The following is a 13,444-nucleotide window of genomic DNA, read 5'->3' on the forward strand; positions in this document are numbered from 1 at the left end:
AAACAGTTTGTTAGTTCTTTATGATGTTAAACATAAAATTGCCATTTTACCTAGCAATTTCACTCGTGGTCTTTGCCCACAAGGAATGAAAATGGATGTTCACCGAAAAACTTGTACATGAAAGTTCATAGCAGCTTTATTCGTAATAGTTCAAAAGTGGGAACAACCTAAACGTCCATCAGCTAAAATGAATGGATAATTAAAAAGCCTATCTTAGACAATGAAATATTATTCCACAATAAAAAGCGCGGTACTGATACCCAATGCAGAGGTGCAAATATTAAACTCATTTTATTGATGAGGAAACTAAGGTTATATAACTTATAAAGTAACTTGAGAGATGAAGACTCCAGTCGGCGTGACTTCAGAACACTCAGTCTCTACACAGGGATGGGTTGTTTTAAATCATTCCCCCCATCTGTCCGTCTCTTTTCTTTACAGCCAGACTTTCTGAAAGAGAGATCTTACTCCGTGTCTCACTTCACTTTCTTACTGTCCTCCTCCCAGGGAAACAGTGTGGCCACCAATGATCTTTCTTTCTTTTTAAATACCTGCTTTGTTGAAATAATAATTTATATACCATAACACATACCATTGTGAAGTGTACAATTCGGAGACATTTAGTGTCACAGTGCTTTCTGAATTTTGTGTATAATGGGCTCTCTTCAATCACTTTCATGTTGGATCTTTCCATGGCATTTGAAGTTGCTGACCATTCCCTCCTGAATACTCCATCCTCACACACCCCTGTTCTCAGTCTCTCATTCTTCTCCTACTTACACTCAATAGTTGTTTTACGATCTTTGTGGGCTTGTCTTCCTTGACCCACTTTTTCAGTGTTGGTTTTGGGTTACTTCTCAACACTGAGAGACCTTGTGACTTCAGGAACCACCTGTGTTGGTATATGGCTCACAAATCTCTGTTTCAGTCATTTATACAACACATATTTATTGTACATTTATCGTGTGCAAGGCTAGTTTAGGCCCTTGAAATCTATGCTGTCATTGAACTTGCATTCTGTTGGAAAGAGACAAGCAGTAACAGTCAAATGATAAAGAAGGAAGTGTACAATTTTGAATTGTAGGGTAGTGGTTGGCTTCACTGAGAAGGTGCCTTTTTTATTTTTATTTTTTTAATTTATTTTTTATTGAAATATAGTTGAATCACAATGTTGTGTTAATTACTGCTGTACAGCAAAGTGACTCATTTATACATACACACACATACATACATATATATATATATATATATATATATATATATACACACACATATACATATATACACACACACATTCTTTTTCATATTCTTTTCCATTATGGTTTATCAGTATATATACAACAGAATGGATAAACAACAAGGTCCTATTGTATAGCACAGAAGGTGCCTTTTGAACAGAGACTTGAAGAGGGTGAAAGAGTTAGCCATGAAACTGTCTGCAAGAAGAACATACCAGGGCGGAGACAGCAAATAGAAGGACACCAAGGGCAAACTTGTCAGGCACATTTAAAGAATACTGAGTACAAGTGGGCTGGAGGTAAGCAAATGAGGGGAGCGAGCTGTAGTTGCTGTCAGAGACATAATGAGCGGGCAGATCAAGCAAGGCTTTATAGATTATAAGGATTTTGGCTTTTGCTCTGAGTAACATAGGGAAGCAGTGCAGGGTTTTGAGTAGCAGATGGATATGATCTGAGGGATCTTTTTTGAGTGACTACTTTGGTTTCTGTGTTGAGAATAGACTCTATGGTGACAAGGTTTGAAGCAGGAAAATAGTGATGGAAGGCTGCTGAATTGATGCAATCTTCGTTGCTCCTCTATTCTAGATCAGTACGTTCAAGTCCCTATTGAATGTAGTCACTTGGATGTAACACAGATACCTCAAGTTTATCACATCCAAAACTAAATCCATCTTTCCTTCCTAGTTTCTGGTTTCAAAGCTGTTCCTTCTTTCTATAACCTCTGTCTTGGCAAAAGAACAGCTACGCAAAATAGGTGCCACCTTTGCCTTTTTTTTTTTTTTTTTTTAAAGACTTCATTTTTTTCAAGAGCAGTTTAAGGTTCACAGCAAAATTGAAAGTACAGACATTTCCAGTATGTCTTCCACCCCCATCCATGTATAGCCTCCTCCATGATCAACATTACCCTCCAGACTGGTACATGAGTCATAAGTGATGAACCTGCATGGATATATCGTAATCACTCAGTGTTCATAGTTTACGGTCCACTCTTGGTGTTGCTCATTCTATGGATTTGGACAAATCCTTAATGACATGTTTCCCTTATTTTAGTGTCACACAGAGTATTTTTACTACCCTAAAAATCCTCTGTGCTCCACCTGTTCATCCCTCCTCCCAACAACTCCTGGTATTTTTACTGTCTTCATAGTTTTGTCTTTTCCAAAATGTCATATAGTTGAAGTCATACAGTATGTCGCCTCTTCAGATTGGCTCCTTTCACTTAGTAATATGAATTTAAATTTCATTCATGTCTTTTCACATGGCTTGATAGCTAGTTTTTTTAATATTCATGGCTTAATAGCTAATTTTTTTTTTAAGATTCCACTGTCTAGATGTACCACAGTTTATTTATCCATTCACCTACTGAAGGATCTTTTGGCTGCTTCCAGGTTTTGGCAGTTATAAATAAAGGTTCTATAAACATCATGTTTTTGTGTAGACATAGGTTTTCAACTCCTTTGTGTAAATAATGAGTGTGATTGCTGGATAATATGCTAAGAGTATGTTTAATTTTGTAAGAAACCTCCAAGCTGTCTTCCGAAGTGCCTGGATCATTTTGGATTCCCACCAGCAATAAATGAAAGTTCTTTCACATCCTCCCCAGCATTTGGTGTTTCAGTGTTCAGGATTTTGGTCATTCTAACTGATGTATAGTGGTATGACGTATCATTGTTGTTTTAATTTGCATTTCCTTAATGGCATATGAATTGGAGCATTTTCCATATGCTTATTTGCCATTTGTGTATCTCCTTTGGTAAGGTGTCTGTTAAGGTCTTTGGCCCATTTGGGTTCTTTTTTTTTTTTATTGTTGATTTTTAAAAGTTCTTTGTATATTTTGGATAACAGTCCTTCATTAGATGTCTTTTGCAAATATTTTCTCCCTGTCTGTGGCTTGTCTTCTCATCCCCTTGATATTGTCCTTCTCAGAGCAAAAGTTATTAATTTTAATGCAGTTCAACTTACAAATTATTTCTTTCATGGGTCATGCCTTTGATGTTGTATCTAAAAAGTCATCATATCCAAGGTCATAAGGTTTTCTCCTATGTTATCTTCTAGGAGTTTTACAGTTTTGCATTTTACATGTAGATCTGTGATCTATTTTGAGTTAATTTTTGTGGAGGATGTAAGATCTGTGTCCACATTCATTTTTTTTGCTTATGGATGTCCAGTTGTTCCAGCACCATTTATTGAAAAGACTGTCTTTGCCTCATTGTTTTGCCTTTGCTCCTTTGTCAAAGATCAGTTGACTCTACTTAAGTGAGTCTATTTCTGTGCTCTCTTTTCTGTTCCATTGATTTGTCTATTCTTTCTCCACACTGTCTTGATTGCTATAGCTTTATAGTAAGTCTTGATGTTAGGTAGTGTCAGTCTTCCAACTTAGTTCTTCTTCAGTGTTGTGTTAGCTGTTCTAGGTCTTTTGCCTGTCCATATGAACTTTAGTATGTGTTTGTTAATATCCCCAAAAAATAACTTGCTGGGATTTTGGTTGAGATTGCATTGAATCTATAAATAAAGTTGGGAAGAACTGACATTTTGGCAGTATTGAGTCTTCACACCTTTGACTCTGTATGCGTTCCTTACCCTATAGTCAAATCAAAGACAAAACCCTTTATTTTTTTATAGGACACATTAGTCCTTTTAATTTTGTCCACTGATTTCCACTGATTAATTTCTTCATCTCATCTTCTTGCTCCCCCTTAAAACTCAATATTAAAATTCTAGCAGTTCCTTGAGAGAAATGTAGGCTAAGACTCTTTGAGTCCTTTCTGACTTTGTGAGGGCACTGCTTAGTTCATTTCCTGGCCTAGCCTGGGCTGCCTCTACCGTTTATTTAAGTAACTGATATAAAGGTAGTATGTGGTACTGTGGTCCAGATAGTTTTAATGGAGCCAGTGTCCAGATTCTCAACTTCTGTATGAATTTCTCTTTATTAATATTGATCTGCCTGAGAGAAATGCTTTATTCACAACATTCTTTCTCTTACTTTACAAAAGAAGACACACCCTTTTCCATCCGAAATCATACTATATAGTACATTGTCCTGGGATCATAGAAAAATTAGCAATTAAACAATTTTAATTAATGTCTTATATTTTTGTTGTGGAGAAGTATGATAGAGTGAAAAATGAAAGGCTTTTAATTACAAAATACATCATGTAAGAATTCTCTGAGGAAATAAAATAGAAATAAAGGTCGAGAAAATAAAATAGTAATGTAAAATTTTCAGCTGTTGAAAGAAGAGTCTATTCATGTATTTTTAAAATGGATAATAGTTTTATTACCATGGATTTAGGTTCTATTGAGTATTCTTAAAATAGTTGATAGAAATTTTATTTTAAAATGTCAGTATTTCCAATTGGGTGGAAATTAAATTCTTTTCAAGTACATATTTTACCACAGGTGAAAAATTGTAGATGTTAACTTGGTAATGTGTGAATGGTTATGTATTTTTTCAGAATTCTTTGAAGGGTCTGTGAATAAAACTAGTTGAAGACTACTAGCCTACTGTATAAAACCAAAGTTTTTATTTATTATTAGTTATTTTTTTTAAAGATTTATTTATTACTTATTTATTTTATTTTTGGCTGCCTCGGGTCTTAGTTGCGGCACACGGGATCTTCGTTGGGCCATGCGGGATCTTTCATTGTGGCGTGCGGACTCTTTGTGGTGAGCCAGCTTCTCTCTAGTTCTGGCGTGCGGGTTTTTCTCTTCTCTAGTTGTGGCGCGCAGGCTCCACGGTGCGTGGGCTCTGTAGTTTGTGGCACACGGGCTTAGTTGCCCCGCGGCATGTGGGACCTTAGTTCCCTGAACCAGGGATTGAACCTGTGTCCCCTGCATTGTAAGGCAGATTCTTTACCACTGGACCACCAGGGAAGTCCCTAAAACCCAAGTTTTAAACCTGGTATATAAAACCCTTCATCACCTTTCTCCTTCTAGACCTTTTTCTTTTTTTTTAAATTTAAACATTTCCTGCTTCACATTATGTGCTCCAGCAAGAAAGAACTTGGAAGTTCCATAGCATCCTTCTTCCTGCCTGTCTGTCTTTATTGTGTTATTCTGTCTCATCTTTGCCTCACTTCTGCCTAATCATTTTTTAAAAATTTTTTATTCGTATAGTTGATTTACAGTGTTGTGTCAGTTTCAGATGTACAGCAAAGTGAATTTGTTATACATATATCCACTCTTTTTCAGATTCTTTTCCCATATAGGTCATTACAGAGTACTGAGTAGAGCTCCCTGTGCTCTACAGTATGTCCTTATTAGTTATCTATTTTATATATAGTAGTGTGTCCCAATCTCCCAATTTATCCCTCCCCCTCTTTCCTCCCTGGTAACCATAAGTTTGTTTTCTACATCTGTGACTCCATTTCTGTTTTGTAAATAAGTTCTTTTGTACCCCTTTTATAGATTCCACATATAAGCAATATCATATATTTGTCTTTCTCTGTCTGACTTACTTCACTCAGTATGACAATCTCTGGGTCCATCCATGTTGCTGCAAATGACATTATTTTGTTCTTTTTTATGGCTGAGTAATATTCCATTGTATATATGTACCACATCTTCTTTATCCACTCATCTGTCGATGGACACGTAGGTTGCTTCAATGTCTTGGCTATTGTAAAAGTGCTGCAGTGACCACTGGGGAGCATGTATCTTTTCAAATTATGGTTCTCTTGAGTATATGCCCAGGAGTAGGATTGCTGGATCATATGGTAGCTCTATTTTTAGTTTTTTAAGGACCCTCCTTACTGTTCTCCATAGTGGCTGTACAAATTTACATTCCCACCAGACGTGTAGGAGGGTTTCCTTTTCTCCGCACCCTCTGCAGCATTTGTTTGTAGATTTTTTGATGATGGCCATTCTGACCGGTGTGAGGTGATACCTCATTGTAGTTTTAATTTGCATTTCTCTAATAATTAGTGATGTTGAGCATCTTTTCATGTGGTTTTTGGCCATTGGTATGTCTTCTTTGGGGAAATGTCTATTTAGATCTTCTGCCCATTTTTTGATTGGGTTGTTTGTTTTTTTGATATTGAGTTGCATGAGCTGCTTGTATATTTTGGAGATTAATCCCCTGTTGGTCGCTTCATTTGCAAATATTTTCTCCCATTCTGAGGGTTGTCTTTTTGTTTTGCTTATGGTTTCCTTTGCTGTGCAAAAGCTTTTAGTTTCATCAGGTCCCATTTGGGTTTTTTTGTTTTTATTTTCATTACTCTAGGAGGTGGATCCAAAAAGATCTTGCTGTGGTTTATGTCAAAGAGTGTTCTGCCTACGTTTTCCTCTAAGAGTTTTATAGTATACAGCCTTACATTTAGGTCTTTAATCCATTTTGAGTTTATTTTTGTGTATGGTGTTAGGGAATGTTCTAATTTCATTCTTTTACCTGTAGCTGTCCAGTTTTCCCAGCACCACTTATTGAAGAGGCTGTCTTTTCTCCATTGTATATTCTTGCCTCCTTTGTCATAGACTAGGTGACCATAGGTGCACGGGTTTATCTCTAGACTTCCTATCCTGTTCCATTGAGCTATATTTCTCTTTTTTGTGCCAGTACCATACTGTTTTGATTACTGTAGCTTTGTAGTATAGTCGGAATTCAGGGAGCCTGATTCCTCCAGCTCTGTTTTTCTTTCTCAAGATTGCTTTGGCTACTCGGGGTCTTTTGTGTTTCCATGCAAATTGTAAAATTTTTTGTCCTAATTCTGTGAAAAATCGCCTTGGTAATTTGGTAGGGATTGTATTGAATCTGTAGATTGCTTTGGGTAGTATGGTCATTTTCACAGTATTGATTCTTCCGATCCAAAAACATCATATATCTTTCCATCTGTTTGTGTCATCTTTGATTTCTTTAAGATGCAGAAGTCTTGATTGAGGAATCAAGACTTCCCCCACTTCAGACTGGCTCAGGAGCTAGTGTTCCATGCACCCTTGCTGCCGTCCTAGTCTGTATCACTGTACTAACACGCTGTTTTGTCATTAGCCTTTTGGTTTTTTTTTTCCTTTCTTGAGAGTAGGAACTGTGTTTCCTCTTGGGCTCCTCAGCACCTCACTATATACCTCTCCTGGTATTAAGTTAATTTATTGGGAAAATGTTGATAATTGAACTAAGAAAAGTAGATTTCAACTGTTAGAAAGTTAATTCTTGTGCATAACTTTTTAGGGGAATCAATTAAGCTGTTGAAGGCTCTTTCTGTTTTATGCTGGTTATTTCTCTACGTGTAATACTTGCCGTTACTGATAAGGTTTTTGGTAAGATTTCTTATGAAAATCAGAGTTTGAACCTAAAAATGAGTTTAGGAACCATTCTTGTAGTAGAAGGGGAACAGAATTGTGAGCAGTAAGGCAAGAATGTCTAGTTTTGGCCCTGCCACAAACTTGCCGTGTGATTGTGGGTAAATTAACTGGCCTGGAGGTCAGTTTTATCATCTATTAAATGAGTAAGTGACCAGATTATTTCTTAAGTTTCCTTTACTCTTGATTTAATAAAGAGAGGAAATTTCAATTAAGTAAACATATGATTTTTCTTGTCAAGAAGAATAAAAAATATGGACTTGATTTATTTTCTAATCATTCATACCATGGACATTATATGTGCTATATGTAGATAATGCTGACCTTGTTTATATTACCTACAAATTATATAGTCATGGCTTAGATTTTATCCTTAATTTTTTTTTTAAATAATATCTTTTTAAAGTTTTTATTTTATTTTTGGCTGTGTTGGGTCTTTGTTGCTGTGCACGGGCTTTCTCTAGTTGCAGCGAGTGGGGGTTACTCTTCATTGTGGTGCAGCGAGCGGGGGCTACTCTTCATTGTGGTGCACAGGCTTCTCATTGCGGTGGCTTCTCTTGTTGTGGAGCACAGGCTCTAGGCACATGGGCTTCAGTAGTTGTGGCACACGGGCTCAGTAGTTACGGCTCGTGGGCTCTAGAGCGCAGGCTCAGTAGTTGTGGTACACAGGCTTTGTTGCTCCGCAGCATGTGGGATCTTCCCAGACCAGGGATCGAACCCATGTCCTCTGAATTGGCAGGTGGATTCTCAACCACTGCGCCACCAGGGAAGTCCCCTTAATTTTTAAAAAAATAAAATAATTCAATTGTGATGATTGAAAATCTAGAAGTATTTCATATAACATGTTGATTCATATAATTTCCAGATTATATTTTAGCTTCTTTCACCAAATATTTAATTTGATCAGATTAATATTATACTTTCCTGTGCACTTCTATCATTCTGGAAATGAATTTAGTTATGTTGACACATTTCTTTGTGGCCAGTTACTCAGTCACTGCAGCCTTATTCAATGAGAAGCAATATTTAAAACAATTGCAAAAATGATTTCCTGCGTCTTTTGGTTATTCATAGTAAGTAGTAGTTCAGTTTTATAAAGCTTGATTGAATGGCATTTAGGTATGACTTTTATAAAGGATTTGAAATTATGTTGTTTGGCCAAAACAAAGGCAGTATTTCCTTTCTTGTCTTTCACTCCACCCAGCCCCCCTTTTCTCCACCTGCTGGAGGAAAACTGTTTCTTCAGACAAACCTCATAATTGCCCTTCTGTGCCTGATTTGGGCCTCAGGAAAGGTCCATAGCATCTGTAAAACTGGCAGCAAAATGGTATTTCCAGGCAGGCACAGGGTTGCTGGGTAGTGAGCCAATCCACAGCTTTGTCTGAGCAGCTGAGAACTTTGCTGGAGTATTACCACGGTGTTCAGTAACACAGACCTGTGCCATGAGCAAGTAAAGCACTGAGCACGTGTCAGGGTCAATATTTATAGACCACTACGTAGCTGCCTTGCAGGGAGAGAAAACGAGAGCGAGAAACGTACAGCCAGAGGGCAAGGAAAGAAAGACTTCAGTGGAGGGAACTTGAATTTCCAATTTTTTTCTTAAAAAAATTCTTTTTAATTATCAGGTTCAAACTTCTGCTGAATCACAACCATTTGCCGCTGAGCTATGACAAGAGTGGAAACAAAAAGTTAAACGAGCAAGCCTGCTATACGTAAGAAGGTAAGTAATTAGCCAGTTCAGGCTTGCTTTTCCTGGTAAACTCCATCTCCCTGTTGGCTGCTCTACATCAGTAAGCAAAGGGCTGTGTGGCACGTTAAAGCTAATGTGGAGGGGCTGCCTGCTGGTTAAGAGTGTTCTTGGTGGCAGTGTAGTTTGGTATTCTGCTCTAAGAATGCTGTGTACAGTCATAATACAGTTAAATGATGTGGGTGGTGGGAATGGCTCTTGAACACTGATTTCATGTCATGTCCTGTCAGTGAATTTCTGTTTCTTCATTCTGTCAGACTTGAAGTCTTCTGATTGGTAAATTCGTGTTTACTTTTTATATTGCTATTAAAACATGAACATTAGTGAGTTTATAGTGGAGGGTGTTCTAGAAGTGGAATAGGGGAAGAATTCAGATGAATGTGTGAAGATGTTGTAGACACGGTCAAAATGTGCAGCCTGTGAATGTGAGTAACATGGGGTCTTTTGAAAAGAAAGCCAATGTCCATTTGGCAGCGCATTAAAGTGAAATAATGACTCCTTTTGGGAATGGAGAGAAGCAGGAGTGATGAAAAGTAAGAACAGACTTCTTCATGCAAGGTGCAAAGGACTCAGCATTTAGAATTTCTCTGCTTGTCCAAGTGACTTGCTAGGTTGGTTCCTTGCAAAATGTGGTTCTCTAGTAAAGGTATTAAATTAATATCTCTTGCTCCACATCAGTAGTTTTTTTCCTGTCATCACATGTAGAACTTTGACACATGCTTCTCTGTGTGACCATAGTGCGATTGTATATTCATTTATCATCATTGTTTTGCATATCCCAGATTGACATTAAAAGCAGTGGTGCTGAAAGGGACAGAAAGGAATTGTTTTCTATGTGTTTTCTGATTTAGAACACCCATGAAATTTATATACTTATGTGTTTTATGTCTACTACACATGACTTGGAAAGTAATATGTTGCTTTACTATAGGCGTAACTAGATAAAACTTATCTACTGACAGAGTGAAAGTTTCCCTGTTGTTGGTTTTTTAATTGTGGAAGAGAAGCATTAGCGTGGTATTTAAAATTTTTAGGTTAGGTTATAGATGGCAATTATAGTTCCAAAGGGTTTTCTGTATTACATATTTAAGTTAAAAACAAAAATAACATGAAAGCTGTTGTAGAGCTTAAACTGTAGGACAATAGAGATATAAGGAAAAGATAATACTCTGGCATAGGTTTTGTATTAGGGTTAATATTCAGGAACCAGCTCATTCTAAAATGGGATAAACCATGTCCAAAACAGCAGGTGGAATAGATCTAAATGTAAAGTAGAGATCTTAAAATGAGGCCAATAGTTATAGAGTATCATTGTTGTTGAATCACATAAAATTTTAAAAATAATCCAGAATGCTTCAAAATCAGTTTTATTAATTCAGATGTGCTAATCTGATACCTAAATTTAAACTGTATTTTAACATTCATTTAATGCTTGTTTTAGCCTCTGCATCAAGCATTTTCTTTTTACTTTTTCGGGTATTGCCTACCCTTTTATTAATGGGTTTGATTTAGATTTTTGTCAATAATATGTTTATTTTGAAAATGCAACCATGGTTGATCTAGAATGGGCATTACTCAAATTTTTCTTTGCTACTGCCTTTGGGTAATATATCATGATCAATATTGTAATTTCAGTTCTTCATTTAATACCTTTTACTCATTCACTTTATATGTTGCATAAATAACATGATATTCAATCAATGATAATTGATTTCTTATGCCTTTTAAAATTTGTTTTATTTTTATCTGTTCCGGTGTTTTGTTTCTGAAGTACCCTGTGGAAACTTTTGTCAGAGAACAACCTAATAAAATTACTACAATAAAAATAAACTAAAGAAAGTCTTCCCTTTAATCAAGAGAGGAAATAGAAAATTGTGATATTGGTTGACAGTGTCTAAAATGGGATGTAGTTTGGTTGAAGACTAGTTGAGCATTTTAAAACTTGAAACACCATCTCAGTAGTAATTTTGAATTTAATGTCAATCCTGATATTGGTTATTTATCACATTTGTAAATAACATTTCATATGTAGACATATAAAAATGGATAGGGGATCTTTTGTGTCATGTTTTAACTATCTGTTGAAGTGAGATTAGTGAATTTAGCTCGAAATGTTAATATTAACCTCCTAATGGATCTCACTGCACCTGCTCTCATTTGCTATATGCACAGTCCCTATGCTATACTCCCCTTAGAGGGATCAGTTTCCCACCCCGATGAACCCTTCACTTCCTGCTAACGCCCTCCCATCCCTGACTCTCTATTGCTTGTACATAAAGGTCACCTTTCTTGGCACGGCGAGTCTGATGAGCTTCTTCTTCATCTAGCTGCTACTTTTGTCCTATATTCATCTTCTGCTGTTCCTTCTGGGCTGTTTTTCACACCTCGCTTTTCTCCACCCATGAGAGTATTCCCCTTCCCTCTGTTTTATGCTCCAACATTATTGAATATCTTGTATTTCTCAAAACAATCCATACTGTTTTACTCCTTTCTGGAATTGTTTATGTTGCTTCCTCTATCTTGCAACACCCTCTTCCTGGCCTTTGGCTTTCAGCCTCAGTGAAGGTATCCCTTCCCAGATGCCCTGCCCGTCCACTGTCAGCCTCTGTGGTTCGGTCTCCTGTACAGACAGACCATTGTCACAGCACTTCTGCAAAGTCGACGATAGAGTTTTTGTTTTCCCATATGAGTTTGTGAGTTAATTGTAGCCATGTTTTAAAATTAATTCTTTTATGTTTCTCCAAGACCTAGCATAAAGCAGACATTCAAGAACTTGAACTAAAGAAAAAACTTATCATATTTATTTTAAACCCACTTTTCTTTATAGACTTTTTATTTTAATATAATTTAAAACTTTGATTAATTGGATTGAAGGAGAAGTCCCTTAAGTAGTTGGTAAAGTCTTTTGAAGCAGTAACAATACGTAAAAAATTCATTTCTCTTTCTATCAACAATTATAGTTACGTGTGTTCATCCATGCAAGTAGATATTTATTGAACTCATAAACCATTTGAATGACAGAAGTTCAAAATTATATTGGTCAGCACGTACAAATTCAGGATATATAGCCTCCAGATGTTGTTTAGTTAATTTCATGAAATCTGTCAACAAAATCACCTAGTCGCTGCACCCACATGGACTGCTATGATAAATTAAATGATGCTCTAGCAAGTTGAAGACAGTGTTACACCTTCCAAAAGGCCCAGAGTGAATTTCAGGAGAGAATGGGTCCATCCTCATGTATCCTAAAGAATCACAGAGTGGAATGACTCTCAATGTTACGACTAAAGTTACACCTCCTACTTTTATTTCCTATTGTAGAGAAAGTTAGGAATTTAAGGAAATAATAGAAAACCATGGCTTAAAAAATTCTCAAACCTGAAAGGTGATACTTCATTTCAGTCAGAAGAAGAATTTTCTCCTCAAAATAGAAATGTTGAAAGAAAAGAATGTCAATGTTTTAAAAAGTACTTGAGAAATAACAGCTGTTTCTTTTAGTTCTGATACTCGATAAAATTTTATTTTGTCTTTAATGGTGTTTTATTTCCCCACCATACATAAAAATACAAATTATTTCATGTACAAAGTAAGTATACAAGAATCAAAGGTAAAGCTTTATGCACAATTTAGAGTAATTCACAACTTTTCTTATTTTGATTATTTTTACTTCTCAGTGTGCTCTGCCAGTGGTTTCCGCTGCGGTTGAAGCCTTATAAACCTCTCCCAGCTATTGAATATGACTCTTCTGTTTGTTTAACCTTGAATTGTATCTGTCTTAGGAATGAAAACAAGATTGGTATTTTCATAGGGAAATTTTGTAGCTTTCTAATTTGCTTGGAATGGACCATAATTCAATCTGTAATTTTTCTTCAGACTTATTTTGCCCACATAAGTATTTCTAGTTAAATAGGTATGGATAAGGTGCCTTACCAAAGAGTTATAGGTATAAATTTTATGTATCTTGCTGGCTTATCAAGTAATACAAACGTTATAAAACTGGAAGGGCAGGGGTTTCTATGCTCATGGACTTAGAAATGTACCTTGTTCCCGTAAGCCGGTGATGAGAAAAACCTGAGTTTGCCTCAGTATTAAAAGATTACAAATGTAGAAAACAAACTTATGGTTACCAGTGGGTAAGGGGGAGGAATAAATTGGGAGATTGGGATTG

General features: G+C 36.4%; 1 protein-coding gene across 9 annotated transcripts in view; it reads left to right on the forward strand.

Annotated features, from left to right (window-relative positions):
- The window catches only part of BMPR1B (bone morphogenetic protein receptor type 1B), a 458,884-nt gene that overhangs the window by 301,301 nt on the left and 144,139 nt on the right, over positions 1-13,444 (forward strand). For 8 of the 9 annotated variants that reach the window (XM_059922439.1, XM_059922437.1, XM_059922445.1 and 5 more), the window contains one exon: positions 9,155-9,249. The gene's annotated coding sequence lies outside the window, so the exon portion shown is untranslated. Of the gene's footprint in view, positions 1-9,069; positions 9,250-13,444 lie in introns of those variants that run through there. The other variant, XM_059922442.1, reaches the window with a different exon arrangement.

The sequence above is a fragment of the Balaenoptera ricei genome, chromosome 5, assembly GCF_028023285.1.
Source record: "Balaenoptera ricei isolate mBalRic1 chromosome 5, mBalRic1.hap2, whole genome shotgun sequence".
Lineage (NCBI taxonomy): Eukaryota > Metazoa > Chordata > Mammalia > Artiodactyla > Balaenopteridae > Balaenoptera > Balaenoptera ricei.